The sequence below is a fragment of the Malaya genurostris genome, chromosome 3 (assembly GCF_030247185.1).
Source record: "Malaya genurostris strain Urasoe2022 chromosome 3, Malgen_1.1, whole genome shotgun sequence".
In the NCBI taxonomy this organism is placed as follows: Eukaryota; Metazoa; Arthropoda; class Insecta; order Diptera; family Culicidae; genus Malaya; species Malaya genurostris.
In genome coordinates, this window is record NC_080572.1 from 139,584,865 (window position 1) to 139,611,895 (window position 27,031).

The 27,031-nt window shown below is 37.1% G+C and overlaps 1 protein-coding gene across 3 annotated transcripts in view; it reads right to left on the reverse strand.

The window, feature by feature from the left end:
• Window positions 1–27,031, reverse strand: part of LOC131434826 (aryl hydrocarbon receptor) — a 698,066-nt gene that overhangs the window by 552,256 nt on the left and 118,779 nt on the right. The window contains exon 1 of one of the 3 annotated variants that reach the window (XM_058601999.1): window positions 25,942–26,342. The exons of the other annotated variants lie outside the window; for them this stretch is intronic. The gene's annotated coding sequence lies outside the window, so the exon portion shown is untranslated. Of the gene's footprint in view, window positions 1–25,941; window positions 26,343–27,031 lie in introns of those variants that run through there. 3 annotated transcript variants of the gene reach the window in all.

Sequence of the window (27,031 nt, forward strand, 5' to 3'; positions counted from 1 at the left end):
CGCTGCGCAAAGTTCCAAACGCGGGATGGATTTGTTCTCAATCGGAGCAACACGTGACTTTGAAGTGAGTTGTCGCACGGTGCAATATCCGTCTGGAGTAATCGAACGAAGATATAAACATGCTTCATATGGTGCTTCTGATGCGTCACTAAAGCCATGCAACTCACATGAACTGGCTTTATTCAACGATAAAAATAAAAACGTAATACACTGAGTTGTCCTATGTTGAGAATTTGTTTTTGGAATTCCCGCCACTCGACTTGGAAGCATGAAGAAAGACGAGTGTCCCAATCGATATGAAGCTTCCACAACGTTTGTATAAAAATTTTTGTTGCTTGAATCGCAACTCATCTGCCGTAGTCACCCAACGAAGCCCCAGCGTGGTTGTTGAGCCTTCGTGATCCAAATCTAGTTCTTGCTGGCATTCCTGATGGTCAATAGGAATGTCAGCTAGCACCTCCGGATTGTTCGGTGACCATTTTCGTAGTATAAAGCCTGCCGATGACATCATTCCAATCACGTGCTTGATGATTTCTCGGAATTCCTGAACACTATCACTCCCAGTTAACATATCGTCCACATAAAAACCTTTGCGCTCCACTTGTGCCGCTAAAGGGTAGTTTATTGATTCATCTTCTACTAATTTTTGAAGAACTATGGTTGCTAAAAAGGGAGCACAATTAGTTCCATATGTCACCGTTAACAGTTGATAAACCTTTAATTGATCGTCAGTTAAGCAACACCAGAAAATTCTTTGCAACGATTGATCGTCTGGATCAACTAATATTTGACGATACATTTTAGTAATATCCGCTACTACAACAAACGGATGCATCCTAAAGCGAAGAATTATTGCGACAAGCGTTTCCTGGAATGAAGGGACGAAATTTCAGCAACAATATAATGAGTTACGTTTGTCGATGCACAACCAATTCCAGAGACAATGATAGGAAACGGAATTCTTCTGCGCGGTAGTTTCAATTTGTTGCAAAAGTCATTCGAAATAAAATGGCACTGTGAAGCTGAATCTAAAACACATCGAGACTGAATCAACTTCCCCATTTTATCTTCCACATTGATAAACGCAGTTGGTAGCAACACAATGCGATTTTGATTTTTGCTTTGCGCTGCATATGAACATTCAATAGCTGGAGTGGCAGTATGGGTTACCTGGACATGCCTGGACATCGGCCTGTTGATTGACCTGGTTGCTGACAACTACCAGATTGTTGACATTGATTGTTCGATGGTCCCCCTGTAGTCGATGATTGTGATTGCGCATTAGAATGATTACGAGATCCCGAGGTCTGCTGCTGATTTAAATCACCTCGTTGATCACCTCTAGGATCGTGAAGTAGTGTATTGTGCTTTTTGTTCTTGATGGACAAGCTCCAGCAGTATGTTTTGTGGTACGGAGACAATTATTGCACAATCCGTTGCGGTTCACCAAATCGTAATGTTGACTGATCGAAAGATTCCGAAAATCTGGACACTGATAAATGTAATGGTTTTGTCTGCATTGAAAACAACCCGGCGGCGTTGACGACGATTGCCCCGAATTTGTTGTGAAATGAGAAGCATACCGTGCACTATTGTTTCCTTTAAACGACCTTTCACCTTTGCTGGTTGACACTTGCTTCGACAAACGCAAAACCTTAGCGTAACCTTGTAAGAAACGGATCATGTCGCTATAAACAGGCATACCATCCGCATCATTTCGCTTGTCTGTTACTTGATCTAATGAATCAACATCATTGCAATGTCTATCCCATTCGCGCTTTGTGTTTGTATCCAACCGCACATACATGTGATACACTAGACTTGAGCTCCTACCGCTAACTGGCTCACCTAAATGTTTCAGCGTAGACAGATGCTCCTCAAAACTATCGATTAACCGAAGTAACTCATCACTAGATTCCCTTTGCATCGATGGTGTTTCATACAGAGCTTGCAAATGGCACAAAGTTAACCGCCGTTTACTCTCATAACGACGAATTAATAATTTGTTTATTTGTTTATTTGTTTATTTGTTGCTATATAATCCATCTGACAATAGGTGTCTTAATGAATAAAAATAGTCATGCCAAGCTAGTTGATATCCTTCTTCGCTAAGTTCTATATGACCGATTAATCTTCGTGCATCACCTTGTACCGAACCTTTTAAATACTGCAATTTATCAATATCACGGATTTCTGTTCGTTTCCCGACTCCAGTGATAAAACTGTCCCGAAACGACACCCAATCCTCCGATCGGCCACTAAATTTAATTAACGGGAGCTCGGGATAATGATAATGCGCGATAGATGAAACAGTGGTAGTAGCTGAAGTTGACGAAGCGAGCGTGGACTCTGATTTGGGTAGCTTAGACAAAAGGCTTGCTTTAATTGAATAGTATAGTGACTCGAACGTATAACGCTCCTTTTTGAAGCTGATCGGGAATTTATCTGTTGAATATGATTCTAACTCTGCAGCTACTTCCGCAAACTGTGTGAAGAATTCTTCTAAGTTCTCTAGCCGAATCTGAACCTGACATAAATGCTCTTCTGGCTTGTATTTTTTCAAGAACATTTCCAGAAAAGGCATTGATTCCTGTAGATTTGACAACCGCTGTTGGAGTTTTCCTTTGTCCAAATGTTTTTCTTCGTCATTCATTTTTTCGCTTTTAGAGGAGTAATATTAACAGGCGAACAAAGAATTTGCGAAATTAACGAACCAAACAGAGGGTATATTTTATATTGACGAATGATTTTCACCCACCTGTTCCATTTACTAGCAGCTCCACCACCAAGCCGTTATTTCCGATCGCCGTTTTACAATTGATGAATTCTATCTCATTCGATTTTCACGATTACAAGTTGCATTGGAATTGCAAATGGTTATTAGTACTCTTGCTGTCTCTAGCAGCACACTTTGATCGATTTTTCCTATCACAAAGCCGCCTATACTATCACTTTTGATCATTCTTTGTGGTTACCGCACCTTTTATCTTTTATCTTTGTGAAGAAATCCGGCTCGAAGGACCATTAAATGTATTTGAAAATCATAAAATTGAGGCCGGATTCTTTATTTCTCATCTCACTTGCGGGTCAATGCCCTCTAACAAAGTTCAATCACCTTTGTAACATTAAAACGTTTATTACATCCATGTAAGCTACTCACGATCCAATAATTTGATTCCAATTGACTTGCTTCTGCCTATGTCTCATTTTTTAAGCCTCGTTTTGTGCCTATGTATTCGTGTTGCATTATAATTTTGTGTCTTATCTGTGTTATTGGTATCATTGTATTATATATACTATCTTCAGCGTATTTCGTGTTAGTGTTCTATAAATCCCATGTGCTTTTATTGTGGTAATTTATATCGTATACACAATAAACACATAAAAGCTGCTAGGAGCCTCAACACATTGTACGAAGAAACTTCACCACATTTTTTTTGCGGAACTATTAGTACTACTGACAGTAATCCCAATGATGCCCAAAACGCAAATGAGAAAACGATCAATTCTTAACTATGCCCAATGAAGTGAGTAACTAATCACCGAGAAGCTCTAATACGAATCACCAACACAGAAGAATAAGCCATTAGGAATGAAAACGACACGGTACCCAGAGTCCGAGACTAGCAACCATTCGATCACCCCACAGATATAGCAACGATAGAAGCATACCATGGAACAGAATGGCGTCAAAGGAAAACACATACACGAGGACCACCGTAAGGTTAGGAAATTCACGTATAGCCAAAACGAAAACAAAACAAAAAAGGCGGGTGTGTAATGTCAGAGACATAACTGGATGTCGTGAATACGAAAACAACTGACATGTTCCTTAACACTTCCGAATATCAATTAGTTGATCAATTGTATGAATTATGCAACCCTTTTCCACAATTTTCGCAAAAACAAAGAAGGCTTCATTTGATCTAGATTACTGTGAATTTCACGCAGCGAAAAGTGCAAAAATCAAATCAAACAGTTCTAGATTCGCACTAAACTGATGATATTTCCCTTCGATTTGCTAGCAAGAAATTCTAATAGTTCTTTAGAAAACTTTTAGAGCCATTAGAACGGCTGATATTGTGCAATGCTCTCCACCGTTGTTTTTTTTTCAATGCCAATGACTGGCAGCTGTGTCGTAATCGCTCTTGTCGAAAGCGAAACTAGCTGTGCAGACGACATAAAACACATCTGCTCACAGTGGCGATAGAATCCAAACTGATTCAATTTTTGGTAATTTTTTTAATTAAGAGATTTCCTTTTATGCAATTTCGTTTGTAGCTTTTTCACTAATGGGCGGTCCTAACGACTATAAAAATAGCAGCATATAGAATTTTAATTTCGATATTTCATTTCGGATTTGCATTTCTTTGAAAGAAACTATCCGGATGCTGTACAGGATTCATTCCTGCCTTTCAGAAGAACCAAATTGTGGAACTCACTACGATATTAAACACTGTTCGGAACATTTTCTCGAACGGTTTGTTGTACAGCAGCAGATATTTTGTTCTCTTCCTCAGAACGCGGTCTGATTGGCTGGTGTTGACATGGGTCAAATAAGAAAGGTTTTTCAATAGTGTACTATTGAAATACTTCAATGTTTTTTCTTTACACGCTTAAGTTGAAAAATTTCGATTCTATTGGTAGTTAGATTATATAAATCCTTTCACAAATCACTGAGCTAAGAGCTTTAAAAATACGAAAAAGGCAAACGCGCCTTATGAATTATCCTCTTTGATACTCGTTTATACCAAACATTTCAGAAAGGTTTAATTTTGAATAGTTTGAGATTATGTCACACAACTGAAAATTTTATCATAAAATTGTGATCATATTTCCGATGGCATGTAGCAAAAATTATGTTGATTAGATATATACACCAAGAGATATTCACGATCAAAAACTTATCACTTGTTGTTTATTTACATTAGAAGAATTAAGTGATAGTTGTCTACCTGTTATGCTAGGGCAACTGTCATTAAAAAAAACTGACGTGGCCGATCCACCTATCAAGAAATTGTTTTCGTTAGAAAATGGGTTGGAAGGCGCACGTGTTTTTCCTCTCTCATATAGAAAGGTTATGCAATCACTGTGAAAACCGACTTTTGAATCGAGGCCCGGAGGGCCGAGTGTCATATGCCATTCGACTAAGTTCGTCGAGTACGCAAAATGTCTCTCTCTCTCTCTCTCTCTCTCTGTATATGCGCATATGTGTATATGTGACGTATTTATGCACTAAGTTTTCTCGGAAAAGGCGGAACCGATTTTCACAAACCTAAAAACAAATGAAAGGTCTTGTGGTCCCATACAAAATTTCTGAATATTGCTTTAATCCGACGTCCGGGTCTTTGAACACTTTGAACACTTTATTTATTTGTTTACATGTAATCAACAGACAATGTGTAGTCCCAATGATTAAAACCTGTTTTAATCCACCTAGTGGTGTAATGATGCCTTTCTCACATCAATCAAACTATCATATATAATACTGTGGTATTCTTCAAAATTATTTTTCTTCGATTCTTAAAAGAATAATCGAAATAGATTTGTTTGACCGTCTACTGATAAAAACTATCAATTGGAAAAGATTTGAGGTCGATTTAAAAAACTTTTTACGGTTTTTCGCTCTTTTCAGTGATGGTATAAATTTTTTAAAACACTTTACCCTATATTTCCGGATCCGGGAGTCGGATCCGCATGAAATTCAGGAATAACGCATGGGACCACAGGACCTTTCATTTGAATCTAAGTTTGTGAAAATCGGTCGCGCCATCTATGAGAAAAGTTAAAACACATATTTCCTTATTTTTGCACATTTTACCCCATAACTCTCGAACCGGAAGTCGGATCTAAATAATATTCAGGAATTTCGTATGGGACCTCAAGACGTTTAATTTGAATCTAAGTTTGTGAAAATCGGATCAGCCATCTCTGAGAAAAGTTAGTGCACTTATTTTCACAATTTTTTGCACATTTTACCCCATAATTCCGGAACCGGAAGTCGGATCCAAATAATATTCAGGTATTTTGTATGGGACCACAAGACCTTTCATTTGAATCTAAGTTTGTGAAAATCGGTTCAGCCATCTCCGAGAAAAGTTAGTGCAAAAAAACGTTACATACACACATACGCACATACACACTCTCTCACACACACACACACACACACACACACACACACACACACACACACACACACACACACACACACATACACACACAGACATTTTGCGTACTCGACGAACTGAGTCGAATGGTATATGACACTCCGCCCTCCGGGCCTCGGTTCAAAAGTCGGTTTTCACAGTGATTGCATAACCTTTCTATATGAGAAAGGCAAAAACTATTCCTATTTCTAAGTATGTTTAAAAAAATCGTTTGAATTCTGCTACGCGTAATATGAAAATCGAATCCGGCAGATACTCTATTGAAAGTTCGTTGTAGACCGATAGTAGCACCGTTATATCCATAATTCGTACGGCTAAGAGGCAATCGAAGAAAGACGTTATTCCGAAGAGCTCTACTGCGTACATTTAAAGAAATTTCGCTGAGGAGTGCAGGGCAGTCTATTTTGTTGTTCAACATGTCGGCGATCAACATAGCACGGGACAAATCACTTCGAATGCCAAGGGTGTCGAGTCCAATCAATAATACACGGCTTTCGTAGCCGTAAGGATTATTCCAAGGTAGCTGTATTGATGCGCTGCGCTGTATTGATTCTATTCGGTAGGAGCCGTTAAGGTAATATGGGTTCCATATCGTAGAGCAGTACTCGAGCGTTGTACGAATGAGTGAGCAATATAGAGACTTTAAACAGTAAATGTCTGTGAAATGTTTTGCTATTCTCATTACAAATCCTTAACTACGAGATGCCTTTGCTACAATAAAGTTGATATGCTGCTTGAAAGATAATTGCTCGTCTAGAATTACACCGAGATCCTTAACACACGTGGTTCTGTTGATCACTACTTCATCAAGGCAGTAGTTGTATCTTATAGGAACTTTTTTGCGTGTGAACGTGATGATTGAGCATTTATCAATGTTCAAAGCAATTCGATTTACCTCACACCATTTTGAAAAAATTTCAAGTTGGTGTTGGAGGAAAACAGCATCATCGTTACTTCGAACTATTTGGAATCTCCTGAATTATGTGGTAAAATGTGCAGAAAATTGTAAAAAAAATAAACTAACTTTTCTCAGAGATGGCTGAACCGATTCTCACAAACTTTAATTCAAATAAAAGGTCTTGGGGTCCCATGAAAAACTCCTGAATATTATTTGGATCCGACTTCCGGTTCCGGAGTTATGGGGTAAAATGTGCAAAAAATAAAAATATGTGTTCTAACTTTTCTCATAAATGGCGCGACCGATCTTCACAAACTTAGGTTCAAATGAAAGGTCATGTGGTCCCATACGTAATTCCTGAATTTCATCCGAATCCAACTTCCGTATCCAGAAATACAGGGTTTTATACCATCACTGAATAGGGCGAAAACCGTATCTTCTACAACTGATAGTTTTTATCAGAAGACGGTTAAACAAACTGATTTTGGTTATTCTTTTAAGAATCGAAAAAAAATATTTTTAAGAATACCATAGTATTTTATATGATAGTATGATTGATATGAGAAGGGCATCATTACACCACTAGGTGGATTAAAACAGGTTTTCATTTTAGCATTCAGATTCTATAAGATCGTTAATGTTGTTAGAAAAATTTGGAAAAATGGATTGGAATTTCTTCCAAACTGTATTATTTTTAACCTTAGGCTTGTTCCCTTCCCGGTTTGACGCAGGCAATTATGAAGAATATAAATTAATTAGGCTAAATTAGTCGTCGATTAGACTCCTAGTTTTCTTAAGTCTTGATAAAGACAGATTTTGTGGTAGTTCTAATAAACGCTGATTAGTTCGAAGAATATTTCTTTAGATGGATAACCTTAAAATAGGCTTATTAATTTTTTAGTCTTGAATAAAATTATGTATATATGTGTAAATTAAATTGTATTTCACTCTATAATTTTTCTAAAACTGCACAATATCTGTTTGAATTCTATAATCATGCGTTTCTCACTTTGCACAGCCAAAAATAGAATTATAGATTCTATAACACAAATTATTAAAACCTACTTCGATCAATGACTCGACTTTATACGAGTGATTGAAATCTATAGCATTAATACCGAGCTTATGATAAGGCGACGTAGTTTTACTTGTATCAAACATAAACATAAAAATGCAAGAGATATGTGTTACACAGATAGAAATATTTTGTGAATTTACATCTATTTTCATGCACACATTTGGAACAAACAATTGAACATAAAGCTACTTTACAATTCTGTTCATTTCAATAAAATTTAATTGCGAAACTTACCGTTAATTGCAAAATATATTTCTATTTTTTGAAGATTCAATGCAATTCAGTTTAGTTTTGCATCGATGATGGTTTCCAATCAAACTGTGATGTCTATTGCATGTTATTCTTGAATTATTTTTTCATGCCTGCATATGTCGGTTTCATAGGTTGCATACCCACAACATATGACAACAAGCATGTTTGTTCGTCAATCAACTAGCCAGACCTACTAATAATAATAGTTTAGTGATCATGTTTTGAGGATTTCTGCACGTGTTTTTGCTGCTTTATGTACGGTTTGAGATTTTCAACACTATACCCAGTAACAGTAAAACCATTTTATCTAAAATATTTAATAATAGTCTTGACACATGGTGAATAATTGTAACTTAATTCGACTGTGTTGCAATAACGTGGCAATATTTTGTACCCTAAAAAGCATTATTTGGAAGGTAAAGATGCATGAGTCATAGCTTATTGCGGTGTGATCAAGCCCTTAATTGCATGTGAAAAGAAACGCACAAAAATATTACCTCTACACACGTGTACACCCACCGCTCCACCCCTTTCAGATAAAATCGACTTGTTATAGCACCAGGTATACTGATATACTGATTCTACAGTTACTTGCAAGTTTTGTTTTGACCGGAATGTAAGGGAGAATGTTATGGTATCCCATTATAAAGAAGAATGACGAATTTTTATGTTTGTTGATATTTACCCTTGGTAGCTGTGATGTTGAGAAACACATTGTTTTATGTTTCCGACAAACACTATGAAAACTGTATGATACAAGCGTGTTTTTCAAAATGCTCACATTCGCAGTTTTTATTCTGCCTTCTAACACCGGCATGTTAGTTCTAGTTATCTGCAAGTACATCGATTACGTTGGGCCCCTCACGTTTTATGCACCAAACACTGCGAAGTTTTGATACGCCGTCGCGACTATGAAATTGTGAAAATTACTTTTACTTGAAGTTCCAAAATACGCCGAATTTTAGGTAAACCAAGTTATATTGAAAGAATCCATACAATTATCTCAAGATTCCGTGAAACGATTGCATGACTGATTGGTTAGGCGTCATGCATTATAACGTCACGCTAAATTAACCCCCCCCCCCCCTCTCTTCCAGTTTGATTAGTCATCAACGACACGAGAACAGTACAGATTTGCAGTTCATGGGATATTTTTGAGAAATCGATCGATTCCGATTATAACTTTGGATTGCTACTTCCGGAAATTCTGGTAATTGGAAACCAATGGAGTCAGAACTTCAGTCAGTCGCCTAAGTCGTTAAGACCTACAAGTCGACTTAGTTTCTCATCGCTTATTCTCATGTGGTGATTCGATAGTGGAGTTGCTATTGAAATTGTTCCCCTTTCTGCTCTCTCATATAGAAAGGTTATGCAATCACTGTGTAAACCAACTTTTGAACTGAGGCCCGGAGGGCTGAGTGTCAAATACCATTCGACTCAGTTCGTCGAGTACGCAAAATGTCTGTGTGTGTATGTGCGTATGTGTGTATGTAACGTTTTTTATTCGCTCGGAGATGATTGGGACTGATTTTTAGAAACTTAGATTCAAATGAAAGGTCTTGTGGTCCCATACAAAATTCCTGATAATTGTTTGAATCTGACCTCCCGATCCGGATATTAATGCTTAAAAACATTTATTTGAGCTTTGATGACAAAACACGAAATATTTCATGTTGGACTCAAAATCGAATCCATTGATGTATTACCGGATCTTTTGGAAACCGGAAAAATCAAGTTTGGGTAGAAATGCTTAGTGCGTCCACAGTGTGGAACACAACAGTTCATTCTTCTCGTAAGACTAAATACACTTTCGATTTTACCCTAATTTAACAAATCTTTTTTCAACAGTTTCACTTTTTCTGTACCATTTAATTCCACTATTTCACTGTCACGTTATTACACTTTCACAAAGTCACTCTACTTTAATGAAGCATAACAAACGTTACAATACATATGGAATTAAATGGTACAGAAAAAGTGAAACTGTTGAATACATTCCACTAAAAGCTCGAGGTAAAAAAAAATAGTGAAATCTTTTTTGGTTACACTTCAATTCACTAAAGAGAAAAACGGTTTGATGCAGATTTTAATTACACAGTGCTGCCACTATAAACATTTATTACAAATGAGATTGAAAAAAAGTGAAACATTCTCTGAAAATTTTCATTTTCATTGATGAGCTAAAATTATACATCTTAGCACTCCTAATACCAAGCCTAAAAAGCACCAAGCCTGAACAAAAGTTGGAACGGTAACTTTGAGCTATCATAGCTCAGTTGTTACTTGACAAATTTCGATAAATTTTACACCCTCGAATTTTGTGAAGTTTGTAGATTATATAAGTATATCATTGACGAGCTCAAAATGTGCCCTATCTGCATTCATGCGGCACCTGCATCACGAATCGAATATTGAGAACCTCAACTTAACCGAGTTATAACTTTGTTGTTAGTCAACCGATCTTCAAAATTTGGAAAGGTACTACTTCCACAAATAAAATGCACTGAAAAAAACTAAAAATAGGGTTGTCTACCCAAAGTTATAATGAAAACTGTAGATAGATGACCTAAGAAAGGATGAGACTTTTTTCAATGATCGTAAATATCTCGAAATTCAAAGCGATGACCTATATATTTTTACACATCATTCGATTGCTAGTGTTACCAGCTACAATTTTCGCTCAACTACCATCCCTGCACAATCAAAAAAAAAAACATTGAGAAATCATTTTTCATTTTTCACATGTTTGTATATAACTCAAAAATCAAAGTGATTACATGCACATTTTTTTGATTCAAGATATTGGAATCATTGATGTATTGATGACCAAAATTATATATCCGTTCAAAGAAGTTCAAGAAATTTGGTACAAATACAGAGAGTTTCTATTATTGGGAAAATTGTGCCAAACAAAATCAAATCAAAACTTTGAAATTTTATGACATATATTTTTTTTATTATTTTAGTTGGAAATTTATCATAAACAATTTTTTTTGGTGCTTGAAACTTGGATTTCAATGAAAATTTTGAAAATTTTAGTAAATAAGCTAAATCTCCAAAAATAGTTACATTTCTTATTGGATAACGATCAAAACAATTTTTATGCACAACCCAAACGCAATTGATAACTACTAAAATTCTGATTTTGTTGTAGGTTTGCCGTAAAATCTCAAAAAATAGGTAAGAGATCAAAAATTTTTTAAATTTTCGAGTTAAATTGCATTGCACAGTGGTCCGGATCCACAATTTAGGGGGACAAAAACATTTGTGGCTTAACCTTATACTTTAGAGCTATGATGTCTGATCAGTGAAGATAAGCCATATGTCGATGTACATGGTATTAGGGTGGCTCTTATTATTAAGATGATCCAAAACTTATTTTCCGGATGTATTGAGATAGAGGACTGCATTCTTGGCAAAATAGTAGATAAACTTATATCGAGCAGCTTTGCTGAGGACACCATAACATCATAGTACAGGGTCGGGCACTCGAAGTGTAACCAATTAAAAAGGCCATAAATTCAGTTTGGAAAATTACTTTTACTTAATTCAAAGTACAAAATGTGTAAAAATAATACAAAATTCAGAATCAATTCACTTTTGCTCGATATGACCACCTTTTGCCTTGACTTGATGACTTGAGAGAGCGGCCGAAAGCGATCAATTTCCGAACATTGTATTTTCTGACGAGAAAATTTTTCCAATTGAGCAATTTGTAAACTCTCAAAACGATAGGGTTTACTTGACCGACCGTTCATACGAGAATTTGAGTCATCGATTGGCCACCAGGAGGCAGCACCCGCAACAGATAATGGTTTGGGCCGCTGTAACTGCAGATGGGCGCTCTCCAATCGTTTTCATCGAGCCTGGCGTCAAGGTAAATGCGACATATTATCGGGAAAGTATTCTGGAGGTTGCTTTGAAGCCGTGGGCAGACAAACATTTCGGTGGCAGACCATGGACGTTTCAGCAGGACTCGGCACCGTCTCACAAAGCTCGAGTGAACCAAGAATGGCTGAAAAACAACGTTCCGAACTTCATCACGTCCACACAATGGCTCTCGAATTCACCAGATGCGAATCCAATGGATTATTCTCTTTGGGCCATTTTGGAGAGCAAAGTCCGAGCTAAAAGATACACCAGTCTCGAGGCGCTGAAAAAAGTTATTGTCCGCGAGTGGGCCAAAATACCTGCAAGTCACATTCGGCCAAACGAAGCAACTCCTTCGCTCTCTCAAGTCATCAAGTCAAGGCAAAAGGTGGTCATATCGAGCAAAAGTGAATTGATTCTGAATTTTGTATTATTTTTACACATTTTGTACTTTGATACGTAATTCAGGCCCCAATGTGGCTCTTAGCATCTTGTACAGCAACTCATATCCCTACCTTTCCTCGGCGCCGGCTGGGGTACGAGCAACCATAGGAAAGATCGGGTAACCAACCCCGGTGGGACCTTGGTCGTATGCTGACAGGGAAGGGGGTCCTCTTTAGAGGATGTCGGAGCGTCTGTACTCCATGTTAGGAGCGGCTTCAAACAGCGTCTGTTCTGGTATCCAGCGGCTGAGTATGAAATGCTGCATCCCGTCCAGCTAAATCCAAGGTAGATACCCCACCAACGGGATCGTCCTAGTGCTAGTTGGACGTTAAACTGAGCAAGCACGATGATCCTCTGGCGAGACAGGAGGTTGGCGTAGGCCTAATAAGCCGCCCATAAAACATTAATTACAAACAATACAGGAGAGAATACGACCCGGAACAATCGGCATAGACCCACGCGACGAAATAAGGACTACGATTGGAAACTTGGAACATGGAACTGCAATCCATTCCGAAATAATTCTACGTTTGTGATATTTAAATTTTAATATTCTATCGATCTTAAATTTTCCGATATCCTAAACGACATCAATTATAATCACTTTAAATTTTGAGTTATTTACAAACTTGTGAAAAAAATAAAAAAATCCTTTATACATATATATATATATATATATATATATATATATATATATATATATATATATATATATATATATATATATATATATATATATATATATATATATATATATATATATATATATATATATATATATATATATATATATATATATATATAAATTCATCGATTGTTTAATGTTTTCTTTTGATTGTGCAGGAATGGTAGATGAACGAAAATTGTAGCTAGAAGTATTTTTTCTTTACACAATGGGCGGGTAGCAACATCAACATAAGCCAATCAGAAACTGGTCCATTTGGGAACAAAAGGGACCCCCCCCCAGTTGTCCGGTCTTGTCTTAGTATTTTATTATTTGTGCAATATCATATGAGGATTGTATAAATAGTGCGAACTTTGCGACTGCTTAGTTGTTTAAATTGAACTGTTACACGCGAGATGGCAGTTCAGTTTAAACTGCTTTAAGCACAGACGAGCCGAAGGCGAAACGTGAACAAATAAAAACAAAATATGTGCTTTTTGCACAAACCAACAAAACCTCTAAATAGTCTGAGCACAATTGAAGTCAATAGCTCAAACGATTCTGGCAAAAATTAACCGTTTTTCCTGGGCAAAATTAAACAGTACCTGAACGACATATTAAATAATAATTATCAAGTCACTATAGTCTCGCTCCATTCCAGGCAATGAGAGAGCCGATACTTTAGCCAAACATGCTGCTATTGAGGAAGAAATTTATGAGCGACCGATTGCTTTCAACGAATTCTATAGCGCGTCTCACCAATGAGCATTTTCCAGCTGGCAAGCTTCTTGGGATAAAGATGATCTGGGTCGGTGGATGCACTCAATTATTACTAAAACATCGACAAAGGCATGGTTCAGGGGACTGGATGTGAGTAGGGACTTCATTCGTGTGATTCCCAGACTCATGTCCAATCACTACACGTTATAATAATTATAATAATAATAATAATAATAATAATAAAAATAATAATAATAATAATAATAATAATAATAATAATAATAATAATAATATTATAATAATAATAATAATAATAATTATTATTATCATTCAGTAAAGAGCATTCGAGTAGACAGGTTGTGTTAAGGCAATCGTTAAAATACCATGCGCGTGGGTGGTTTTAAGAAATTTTCGATAAAAATTTTGAAAAATTTGCCAAAACCAAAAACATACAGACTTTTGACAAGCTTTTATCTATCTGCAGAGCAAAAGTGGCTGACAAACTCGGAGGATTTTTCGAGTGTTATCAATACTGGCTATGGAAAAATGAATTTTTTTTAGATCTTTCCCAAATATTTGAAAAAATAATTCGATGGAATGAATTTTTTTTTCAAATAAACCGTATGCTGGCTACAAGGTTCACATTCGGATACATTTTTGGAAAACCTTTTCACGCTTTTCATGGAAAATCAACGAATTTCACACAACCGATTTCGTTGAAATTTTTGACGTAGACGCCCGGATCAGTCAGTTTTGCCGTGCTTACCGTGAAGTGAAATTTTAATGTCATAGTTACGTACAGTAGTATAGTATACTGTACTGGGAGAAATAATATAAAGAGTAGTTAGATTAGTTAGTGAAAACTCTAGGGAACTGATGTAAAAACTCTAGAGAACTGGTGTTTAGAAAGCGCTATAGCGCGAAAGAATAAATATTCCAAAACTAATAATTGGTTATTAATATGCTGATTTGAGGCAACTCGCTTCTACATATACGCGAAGTCGAAGATTGCAATGGTGCCAATGAATAAAAAGTTTGTGTAAGCGGTGAAACCAGTTTTTATATTACCGAGCACGTCGCTCGGATTGCGCTGCAATACAGGGCTACACAAGTGGTGACAGCGGTGCTCGCCGCTGGGAGAAAAGAAGCGGTAAGGAAACGCCAACAGCGCTAGTGAATTTTTTTTGGATTTTGGAACGTTTTTGGGTTGAGGTTTGGCATCTTGAAGAGTATGGCGAGGTCTCTGTTGTTGGTGGCAACGCTGATCCTTGCGTACGTCAAAGCGCCTATTTGTGTGGTGATTGTTATATTTTGCTTAATAAAATCAGCAGCAAGTAAGTTTAAGTCTTGGTTACTCAAAATGTTTGCGTTCAAAACTCCTAGTTTGGCAACAGATATACTGTATCTAATTTGTTCTAATTTTTCATGCAAAAAGTTTAGATAAAAAAGAATGTTGATTATATGTGTTTCTGAAACGTTAGTGTTATACAATTTGATAGAATCTTGAGTTTCAGTTATGGCTTCCTTCATTTGTTAATAAATCTCTCTGATTATTTTGACCTGCTCATTATTGTCGTTAATCAACATATTGATAGAAGAATTTATAATTTTTAAATCATTCGCGTCTGGGCTACCTGCAATGATTTTCTAACCTGTTCCTAGAGTGTCGCTTGAATCTTTTAATGGAGTTAAGTTTTCAAGACATACATGAATTTTTTGAAGTTGATCTATTACAAGGCTTGAGAATTGGTTAGTATCTTCTTCATCGAACTGTTTCTGTTTGGTTTCTACATATGTTTTAATGGAAGACAAACTAAAATGGTGAATGTAGTAGGAGGATTGCGTCTGGATTCTTCCAATTCCGTGATCGAAAGCAAGTATGGGGCTGTCTATTTGCTGTATGAGTTGTAGGTGTGTGAGTCTGTGGTGGAAAAGATAGAAATTAAGAAACCTATTAAATTTTTTTTACTTTTCTATCTCCTTCAATCCTTACAGTACTTTTATTAACTTCTGTGATCTTAGTGTTTTTATATCTAGGTTTGTGTTTTAATCTAGCTCTAGTTTTTTCGTATACATCGTATAGCCTTACATGTTGTTTTGTTACTGAAGGAAAGGTCCTTTCTTTGTTTTTCTTTTAGGTTTTTATATACTTCTTCGGTAATCTGGGATGATCGAGGAGAAGGCAGAATTATTTCAGTTGGGGTATGTTTGTTTGAGGAATGGATACTATTGTTGTATTTGTTAACAGATATTTCGAGAAGGTCAGGAACAGTCATTGAGGGGTTTTCTATCTTTGTTATACGATTGATTTCCACAAGAGTTGATTGGAATCGTTCAACGATACCATTCATCTCACTGCTACCGGTAGCAGTAATGAATAAATTTATTTGAAGTGATTCATAAAAACTGGTTAAACCATACGTGCCGAAGGATTTTTCTCCATCCATCACTAATATTTTTGGTGGTAATTTTTAACATCTTATTGCCGACATGCTTGCGGTAAACTTTTTTTATTTGGCCCATAATTGGTTCAGATGTTAATAATCCGTTTATGAATGAGGATCGAAGTTGTTTTTGTCGTGAATACGACTTACTTTACTATGGGGTGCCTTTTCAAAATTTACCCTCTGAGAGAGTGATAAGTTTTTGATCGTGAATATCTATTGTTGTATCTAATGCATCAACATAATTCTTGCGACATGCCATCGGAAATATGATCACAATTTTATGATAAAATTTTCAGTTTTGTGACATAGTCTCAAATAATTCAAAATTAAACTTTTCTGAAATGTTTGGTATAAACGAGTATCAAAGAGGATAATTCATAAGGCGCGTTTGCCTTTCTCGTATTTTTAAAGCTCATAGCTCAGTGATCTGTGAAAGGATTTATATAATCTAACTACCAATAGAATCGAAATTTTTCAGTTTGAACGTGTATAGCAAAAGCATTGAAGTATTTCAATAGTACACTATTGAAAAACCTGTCTCATTTGCTCCATGTCAACACCAACCAATCAGAACGCGTTCTAAGGAAGAGAACAAAATATCTGCTGCTGTACAACAAATCGTCCGGGAAAAATGTTCCGAAAAGTGGTGAATATCGCAGTGAGTTCCTATATTTGGTCCTTGTGAATGTTAGAAACGAATCCCTACAGCATATTGATAGTTTCTTTCAATAAATTATGCAAATCCGAAATGAAATAATCGACAATAAAATTCTGTATGCGGCTATTTTTATAGCCGTTAGGACCGCCCATTAGTGAAAAAGCTACAAACGAAATCACATAAAAGGAAATCTCTTAACAAAAATTCAATCAGTTTGGATTCTATCGCCCCTGCGAGCAGATGTGTTTCGTGTCGTCTGCACAGCTAGTTTCGCTTTCGACAAGAGCGATACGTCACAGTTGCCAGTTATTTCCATTTTCGAAAAAACAACGGTGGAGAGCATTACACAAAATCAGCCGTTCTAATGGCTCTAAAAGTTTTCTAAAGAACTATTAGGATTTGTTGTTTGCAAATCGTAGGGAAATATGCTCAGTTTACTGCAAATCAAGAACAGTTTGCTTAGATTTGTGCCCTTTTCGTTGTGTGAAATTCATAATAATCGAGATCAAGTGAAGCCTTTTTTTGCGAAAAATGTTCCAGAGTTTAATGTCGTACAGAATTACGCAATTTGACTCTTCTGAATGCTGGAAACTGATAGTTTCTTTCAATAAAATATGCAAATCCGAAATGAAATAATCGACATTAAAATTCTGTATGCGGCTATTTTTATAGCCGTTAGGACCGCCCATCAGTGAAAAAGCTACAAACGAAATCAGGTAGAAACAAGCATCTCGATAAAACTTGAATCAGTTTGGATTGTATCGCCACTGCGAGCAGATGTGTTTTGTGTCGTGGATTTTTTCGTGGATTTATTTATTTGAATCAACAGACATAATTTAGTCCAAATGATTATTTCTTAGTATATATAAAAAATTAGATCGTATGGCACGGCGTGGCAGATGGAAATCAAATCCTGATGAAACTCTGTTGAAGAACCGCTGCGTTCCTGTAATAGCACCGTTAATTCCATAATTAGTGCGACGAAATGGTAAGCGAAGGAACAAACTGTTACGAAGAACACGTGATCGAACGTTGAGGTTGATTTCGCTAAGAAGTGCGGGGCAATCGATCTTATCAGTTAAAATATCAGATATTGTCATTGCTCGTGATAAATCACGTCGAACATGCAGTGTGTCAATTCCAATTAACATCGCTCGACTTTCATAACTCGGGAGCTGTTGAGGATTATTCCAAGGCAACCGGCGCAGTGCAAAGCGAATAAATCTGCGTTGTATCGATTCGATCCGATTGACACCGTTGAGGTAGTAAGGGTTCCATACCACTGAGCAATATTCAAGAATAGAGCGTACTAGCGAACAGTAAACAGTTTTCAGGCAGTAAATATCATTGAAATTTTTGGTTATCCGTATTACAAATCCCAAGCATCGGGAAGCTTTTGCAACTATGTAGCTAACATGTTGCTTAAACGTCAGTTGCTCATCGAGGAAGATGCCAAGATCTTTCATACATGTCGTCCTTTCAATTGGAGTGTCACCAATGCAGTATTCAAACCGAACTGGATTTTTCGTTCGTGTGAATGTTATGATCGAACATTTCTGGGGATTTAGAATCATTCGATTGATCTCACACCAGTCAGCAAAAATTAACAGTTGGCGTTGCAGGAATACAGCATCATCTATTTTCCGGATTATGTTATACATTTTTAGATCATCAGCAAATGAAAGCCGCGGACTTTCCAGGACAAAATTCACATCGTTAAAGTACAGCAAGAATATCAGTGGTCCTAGATGACTGCCTTGTGGAATTCCGGAGGAAGCGCAAAACTCATCAGATACACAGTCACCGATTCTTACGGCAAGACGTCGATCGCTTAGGTATGAATTAATCCAGCGAAGTACGTTCGAGCCAAAACCGAGTTTGTCTAGTTTAGCAATGGCGATAGCGTGATTTATTTTATCGAAGGCTGCCGACAGATCCGTGTAAATGACGTCTGTTTGATAACCAACGGACATAGAATTTGTAACATAATTCGTAAGCGAAAGCAGATTTGTAGCAGTAGAACGTTTTGGCATAAATCCATGCTGAGTGTGTTCAATATACTGGTTACAATGGTTGAAAATTGGCTCAAGTACGATCTTTTCAAAAAGCTTTGGAATGGCGCTGAGAAATGCAATCCCACGGTAGTTGTCAACTAGTTTTTTATTTCCTTTTTTATGAACTGGAAACATAAAAGAGGACTTCCACAGATCGGGAAATATTCCGGCTAGTTTCGCTTTCGACAAGAGCGATTACGTCACAGCTGCCAGTCGTTAGCATTGGGAAAAAAACAACGGTGGAGAGCATTGCACAAGATCAGCCGTTCTAATGGCTCTAAAAGTTTTCTAAAGAACTATTAGGATTTGTTGTTTGCCAATCGTAGGGAAATATCCTCAGTTTACTGCAAATCAAGAACAGTTTGCTTATGTCGTTTTCGTTCTTAAATTGCACTACACCGGTGTAGCGAAAGCTGCACCTAAACCGTTCGTTTTTACCAATTGCACTACACCAGTGCTACACTTTTTCTGCACCGATACCACTGGTGTAGCACTCATCAAAAGTTTGGTGTAGCTCTGTGCAATGGAATCGTTCATTGTAGTCAATGGTTACTGTTTATGTTTTCGTCATTTTTGTTCGTTTATTCATGCCTCAGTGTAGCACTGCACCGGTGTAGTGCAAATTAAAAACGAAAACGCCATTAGATTTGTGCACTTTTCGCTGTGTGAAACTCACAGTAATCGAGATCAAGTGAAGCCTTCTTTGTTTTTGCGAAAAATGTTCCAGAGTTTAATGTCGTAGAGAATTACGCAATTTGACCTTTCTGAATGCTAGAAACGAGTCCCTTCAGCATATTGATAGTTTCTTTCAATAAATTATGCAAATCCGAAATGAAATAATCAACATTAAAATTCTGAATGCGGCTATTTTTATAGCCGTTAGGACCGCCCATTAGTGAAAAAGCTACAAACGAAATTGCATAAAAGGAAATCTCTTAACAAAAATTGAATCAGTTTGGATTCTATCGCCACTGCGAGCAGATGTGTTTTGTGTCGTCTGCACAGCTAGTTTCGCTTTCGACAAGAGCGATTACGACACAGCTGCCAGTCATTGGCATTGAAAAAAAAAACAACGGTGGAGAGCATTGCACAATATCAGCCGTTCTAATGGCTCTAAAAGTTTTCTAAAGAACTATTAGGATTTGTTGTTTGCAAATCGTAGGGAAATATCCTCAGTTTACTGCAAATCAAGAACAGTTTGCTTAGATTTGTGCCCTTTTCGCTGTGTGAAATTCACAGTAATCGAGATCAAGTGAAGCTTTCTTTGTTTTTGCGAAAAATGTGAAAAAGGGAAAAGCGTGCATAATTCATACAATTGATATTCGGAAGTGTTAAGGAGCATGTCAGTTGTTTTCGTATTGACGACATCCAGTTATGTGTCTGACATTACCCACCCGCCTTTTTTAGTACCTGTAAAATGGTAGTTTCATTAATAGTTTGAAGTGAAATCGTGGTTCTTTTATGGGATCCAAAAATTGTTTTTGTCTACATTTTGTCGGGGCCTTGGTTAATTATTACTTGGTGTTTGAAAACGTTCAATGGTGCTTCTGTAGATATGATGAAAAAATCGTCGCTATCGTCGGCTGAGTGCTGAGTGTTAGTCATTGAACATGTCACCATGCGACTTAAGGCATCAGCTCTTACCTGGCTTGTATATGATCTCGTAATCATGTTCTTCGAAATACGCTTTCCATCTTTTCAATTTATAATTTGTGTTTTTTGGAGAAAAGGAAAAAGTCTGTGGTTGGTGATCCGTTAATATTTTAAATTTCACTCCATAAAGATAGTTCCGGAATATCTGTAGAGCCCAAAATATCTTTCTCGGGAACTGAGTATTTTTCCTCTGTTTTTTGTTAATGACCGTGAGGCAAAATGTATTGGTAAGTCTTTACCGATTCATCCTTGGGAGAGTACGGCGCCAAGAGCGAAGTTGAAGCGTCCGTTGTCAGTACAAACGGTTTGTTATAGTCAGGTTATATAAATAGATAATGAGATGTCAAAATTCTTTTCATTTTGCCGAAGCATTGTTTTGTTGGTTCAGAAAGTGAGATTTTTTATTTGAGGCGGGATTTCTTTCCCCTCGAAGAAGATTTGTAAGGAGTTTTGCAATTTTGCAAAGTCTTTTACAAATCTTCTATAGTATCCTTTCATACCTAAAAAATCCGCGTAGTTCTTTGAAGGTTTTTGGCTCTGGATAATTTTGAGTAACATCAATTTTCTTCTGGGTGGGTTTTATACCGTCACATGTAATTATGTAACCTAGAAATTCTATTTCTGTGTGCAAAGCAAAGTCTTGGCATTACATTCCTTTTGTGGAATTTGGCCTTTCTGTTTCAACAGACTTCGCAGCCGATTCTTAGTGTACAGAATCATTGCATGGCTAGTACTATGGATCCTACTGACACTAAGAATCCTTCCAGGTCGGGGCTCGAACATACGACAACTGGCTTGTAAGACCAGCGTCCTATGCATTGAACCGCCAACCCGGGACACTATTTCTGTGTGCATGAACTGTAATTTATCTAACTTCACTATCAGGTTAGCTTCATTCAAGAGTTTCAGTATTACATCCAAATTCTGTAATAGTTCTTCGGTAGTTCTGTCAAAAATTATGAGATCATTCATATAAACGTAGCATGTTTTTCCGATCTCGTGACGAAGTACGTCATCGATAACTCGCTGGAAGATCGCCGGAGCATTTTTAAGGCCGAACGGCATTCGGGTAAATTCATATTTCCCATTATTTATCGAAAAGGCAATCTTTACTATGTCGGTCTCTTTTATTTTTATCTGGTGGAAACCTGGTGACTAAATCAAGATTTGAGAAATATTTCTGTCCCTTTAGCTGATCGATTACGTATTTGATTTCAGGCAACGGGTACCTGTCAGCAATGTTTTTTTCGTTTATCTTTCGATAATCGATGACCATTCTGAATTTTTTCTCACCTGATGCATCTGTCTTTTTTAAAACAATCCAAACAGGTGCAGTCGAGGCAGATCGAGACGGTCTTATTATACCGTTGTCCAGTAGCTTTTGAATTTGTTTATTAACCTCTTTAGTATATGTCGCTGGATATGGGTATACCCGCTGGTGTACAGGGATGTCGTCTGTCGTGTTGATTGAACATTCAACCTTGGTGGAACATGTCAGTTGGGAATTTGGTTCATGGAAGACTGTTTTATTAATGTCGGTCTGTAGTTTTTTGTTTTGATCATCAGAGAGATGGTTTGTTCTAAATACATTACTGGAGTTGGTTTGAACGGGTTGATAATTTAAAAGTGGAATAGATAGGTGTCCGTTTTTGTTTTGTAATTTGAGTGTGCTCTCTCCAAGATCAATGGATGCATTGAGAGACTTCAAAATATCGGTTCCTATGATGCCATGGAAAAAGAAGTGGAAATTGTGAAGAATAAATCGGAATGTTTGATTTATCTTGGGATGAAAGAAATTTATGTCGATTGCCGAAGAAGTATTAGACAAACCATTGGCACTAGAGATATTATTGGCGGAGAAATTGTAGGGCCTCGCACTCTTGTACGTGTAGGCTAATTTTGGGCTAATTATACTAATGATAGCTCCAGTGTCAATCAAAAATAAGAAGTCTCCTGAATTGGTTTTCGAATTTATGTATGGTAAGCAGAGCTTTCACCATTCATTCATCAATGCGAGGGACTTGCAACAAAACGGTTCAGCGCAGCTACAGCACTCATACCAACAGACTGAGTTACCGGCTTCGATGCAGGAAATATACACGAGCGAACCATTCCATACACACTTGCCGACGACCATGCCGTATTACGTTTAATACTATTGAACCTTTTTGAAAAAGAGTATGCAGTATTCTCTTTTCTCTCAAATATAGGCAATTCGTTCAAATAATTCATCGCTGGTATAAGTGATTCAAGCACACTATCGCACACTGTTGAATTTGAATGTAAGAATAATTTATATCATTAAAGTATTTAAGCATAAAAAAATTAAATTTAGGAGGTTTCACGCTGCTGTAGAATAGACTTTCCACGTCATCTTTCACTACCAGTAGCTATAATTCATGTTTTTGAGTCAGTTAGAGCGTGTGTTGCTTCAAGTGTACGGAATAAGGAAAGTTTCGTAATGAATGGGCACTGCACTGAAGCATATTTCTCTCATTTCGGAAGATGATAAGCTTGATCGATAATGTTGCCCAATACGGTTTGCTTCAATGCGTGTGCTGTTTAAAGCAAGCACCAAGCACTTGCAAGCACTGGTGGACATTCATGAATCAGAATTAAAAATAATTTATCTGCCGTATAAACATTTAGCAATACTTAGAACTAAAATTAGCGGCAGTGGGATTGATATCATTTATAATCTCTCATTGGCAATTGTTTCAGATCAAAATTTAAAGAAATCACTTACAAATGAGACAATTCTATCGCTCTTCATCGGATTGTCTGGCTGTCAAAACAATTACACTTTTTAGTTACCACTTAGTACAATAAACGTTAAAATACAGACACGTAGAAATCGTGATACACTTTGAATATTGCAAAACTATAAGTAAAGGACGTAATACACCGATGATGATTGCGAAGAACAGTCGATATTTGCATATGTATTGTAACGTTTGTTGTATTTAGTGAAAGTGTAATGCCGTAACAGTGAAATACTAGCTTTAAACGGTAACTGATAAATGTAATTGAGAATAAATTCTATTAACTGCTTCAGCTAAAAAAGTGTCATAGCTTATTTTCAGCATCAACTATTGAAAATCACGCCTCTCACGTTTACGAATAATAATTATTTCATACTTGGCACTTTTTGCTTCAATGTTGGTCCCTTTGAGGAACGATTTTTACTTTTTGTAGCCATAGAGCTTTTCATATTGAGGATCATTCGTTCTCCAAGCCGTGGCTGCTTACGATGCAGAACGAACGATATTCGCTCGTAGCTTCGCCTTGTAATGTGGAAAAGAATGAGCAACTAATACCACTTCTATACGCTCACCTTCCACGTCCAGTAGTGCGTTAATTCACTAACACAAACAAATGTGAACCAAATCCATCAGACCAGAAGTGGATGATGAATGGTTCAGTTGCTAGTACATTCATGAAACAAGAAGCGTATGAAGGATATTCACTCTAATTCGGTTCATTCGTTTTCCAAGCACTGATGGTAAGGGGGGTCTTACCATACAGTGTTCCACTCTAAAAAATTAGTACCTAAAGAAGTGGATAGTTCTGGATCTTTTACTTCGGAAGCATACTGGTCGGATGGAAATATGAATCATATTGGTTGATGTCATAGTACTGTTCGTTGTAATCGTAATCGTAATAGTATTCGTCACAGTGTCTGTAATCTTCGGTGTTAAGGTAAATAGTTTCGAGTGGATGCGCTTGTCGTTTAACATTCTGATGGTATTGCTGTGAAGGGGGGAAAGGTCGTTTTAGATTAGTTGGAGGACGGTTACCGTAGTTTATGTTTCGTGATCATAAGCTGTGATCAACTTCCATCGGTTCTGGTGGAGGCATCGCTTTCTGCGGGGGTTGTGAGGGCCCAAACGGGTTAGAATTAAATGGATTTCTTCTTATTAGATTATTTGGCGTTTGTAGAAATGGGTTATCTAGGTTAAATCTAAATGGATCAGGGAATGTTCTTGAATGTTGATGATAACTTTGTTGGGAGTCTCCTCGGAGGAAGAGGAGGAGGTAGCTTAGGAATCATTTATTCATTTTGGAGCAGGGAAAAGCCCGATTTAGATGAAATTTGGCAATCTCTCTCTCCAGCAGGCATAAAACCTCCTCATCATTTGTATCAACAGATTACAATGATCCAACAGATACATTTGGGCTTAACACTAAAAATTTAAACTAAATCTATAACACTATCTATAACTAGTTGATGACACTGGGCATTGCAGGGCGGTAATAGCGCTCTTGCTTAAAAGGTGAAAGAGAAGAAAAAAGTGAATAGGTAAATATTATATAAGGGTTAGTGAGATGGTGCGGTGGTAATCGAGAGTGGGCTAACGACTGTGTTAGAACAAGCATGTAGATCTAATTAGTGACCAAAAAGATGGTGGAAGACAGAGAAAACGACGGGGTTAGAATCGGCATGAAGATCTGGTTAGTTATCGAAAAACGGATGGTGGATGACAAAGAAAAAGTAGAAGGGACGACCGAGTTACTTTCAACGAGCGAATCTAGTTAGTTTCCAATAGAGATTGTAGAGAGACGGAGTAGGAAAGATCACAATAATCCAGCAGATACCATGTCATAAACTTATTACTGATTATTAAAACTACCCCTATTACTAAACTTAATACTTAAGGAGTAGATAATTTTTTCTCGGTGTTGCGAGATAAGTGAAAATCGAACAAGTGAGAACATCGATTAAATAGACGGCACATACTAGAAAACGGTTCGTTATAGCCGTAATTCTTGAGTGCTCAGGGGCGTATGAGACGATTCCGTCATGATGACGTGGTTGAAGTAGATGGCTACTCTTGACTTTCTACTAATTTTGACTCGAAAGCAAAAGATTTTGAAGACAAAATTTTTTTTCAGACCAAACACAGATTATCACAAATTTGGATAAGAAATTGTGATGAACTGAGATAATGATATGAGATTTAAAACTGAGATTTCAAAACTGTAAATTTAATCACTTAAAAAGATAAGAAAAATTTGTACTTTATTCACAGTAGTACCAGAATCATTAATGGATTTTTTGAAAACTTCAGGTTTCGTGGACTTTTTTGGTTAGCACTGACTCGAGTCTCAACTCAAGATTTTTTTAGGATTTACACTTAGGTTTTTCTAACCCAAGACTTTTTATTTAATTTGCTTGGTTTTTTTTCCAAGACTTTTTAAATTTCACTTCAACACAACACTTATACACTTCCCGGGTAGGTCCCTATTCGGGCGCCAGTTAATTATTTCCGGATTACAATTTCTTTTTAAAAAACCACAATGCTCGCCTAAGACTAAACTAAGAGTGAATTTTATTTCGCCACCTGAAGCGCAAGTTACATTTCATGAGTGCTGCCTCAGCACCTCGTTCCATTAGCTCGCTGTTCGATCGGTCACCTGTTACCGATCGCCCAAACTGCTGATGAGGCTCGATGTTGCTGCTGTTACCGGGTGGACTAGTATTGTTGACGTCGGTGTCTAAGTCCGGCTAACTTCGTCGTTAACTCGCGTATGAGCGAGGGAACCGGTATTTTGACACACCATTTTGCGAGCAAGCAACGGTAGCCGTTCTCGGACCGGCATAGTAAAGCAAGTCAGCAATTTCGGAGTGCATGCCACGAAATATATATTTAAAAAGGTGAAAACCAGCGCGAATGGGCGGAGCCTACAGCAAAATGAGTTGATTGGCAAAGCATCAAAACGATCGCGGTCATATTTGCAGCTAGAAGGCTAGCATCCAAAATAAGAATAAGGTACGGAGGGAAAAAGAGACATATGATAATAATAATAATAAGCCGATCGAATATAGGTTGCACGACTTCTAACAAAATAATGAATGACAAATATAGTTTGGTATTTTGTGCTGATCGAAATTGCGCACACAGCGAGCATGACAAATTTAAGAGAACCGAGTTGGGCTGACTTAATAATAAACAAAAATGCAAACGCGCAGGGCTCGTTGCAGTTGAAGCATTGTGCTATACAATGACCAGTAATGTGAGACTAGGTCAAGTTTATTTACATTAATGAATGTCGACCATAACCACGGTCAAGATCGTAATTATTTACAGCTAAAAATTATGTATAGCACCATCCAGGGGATTTGAT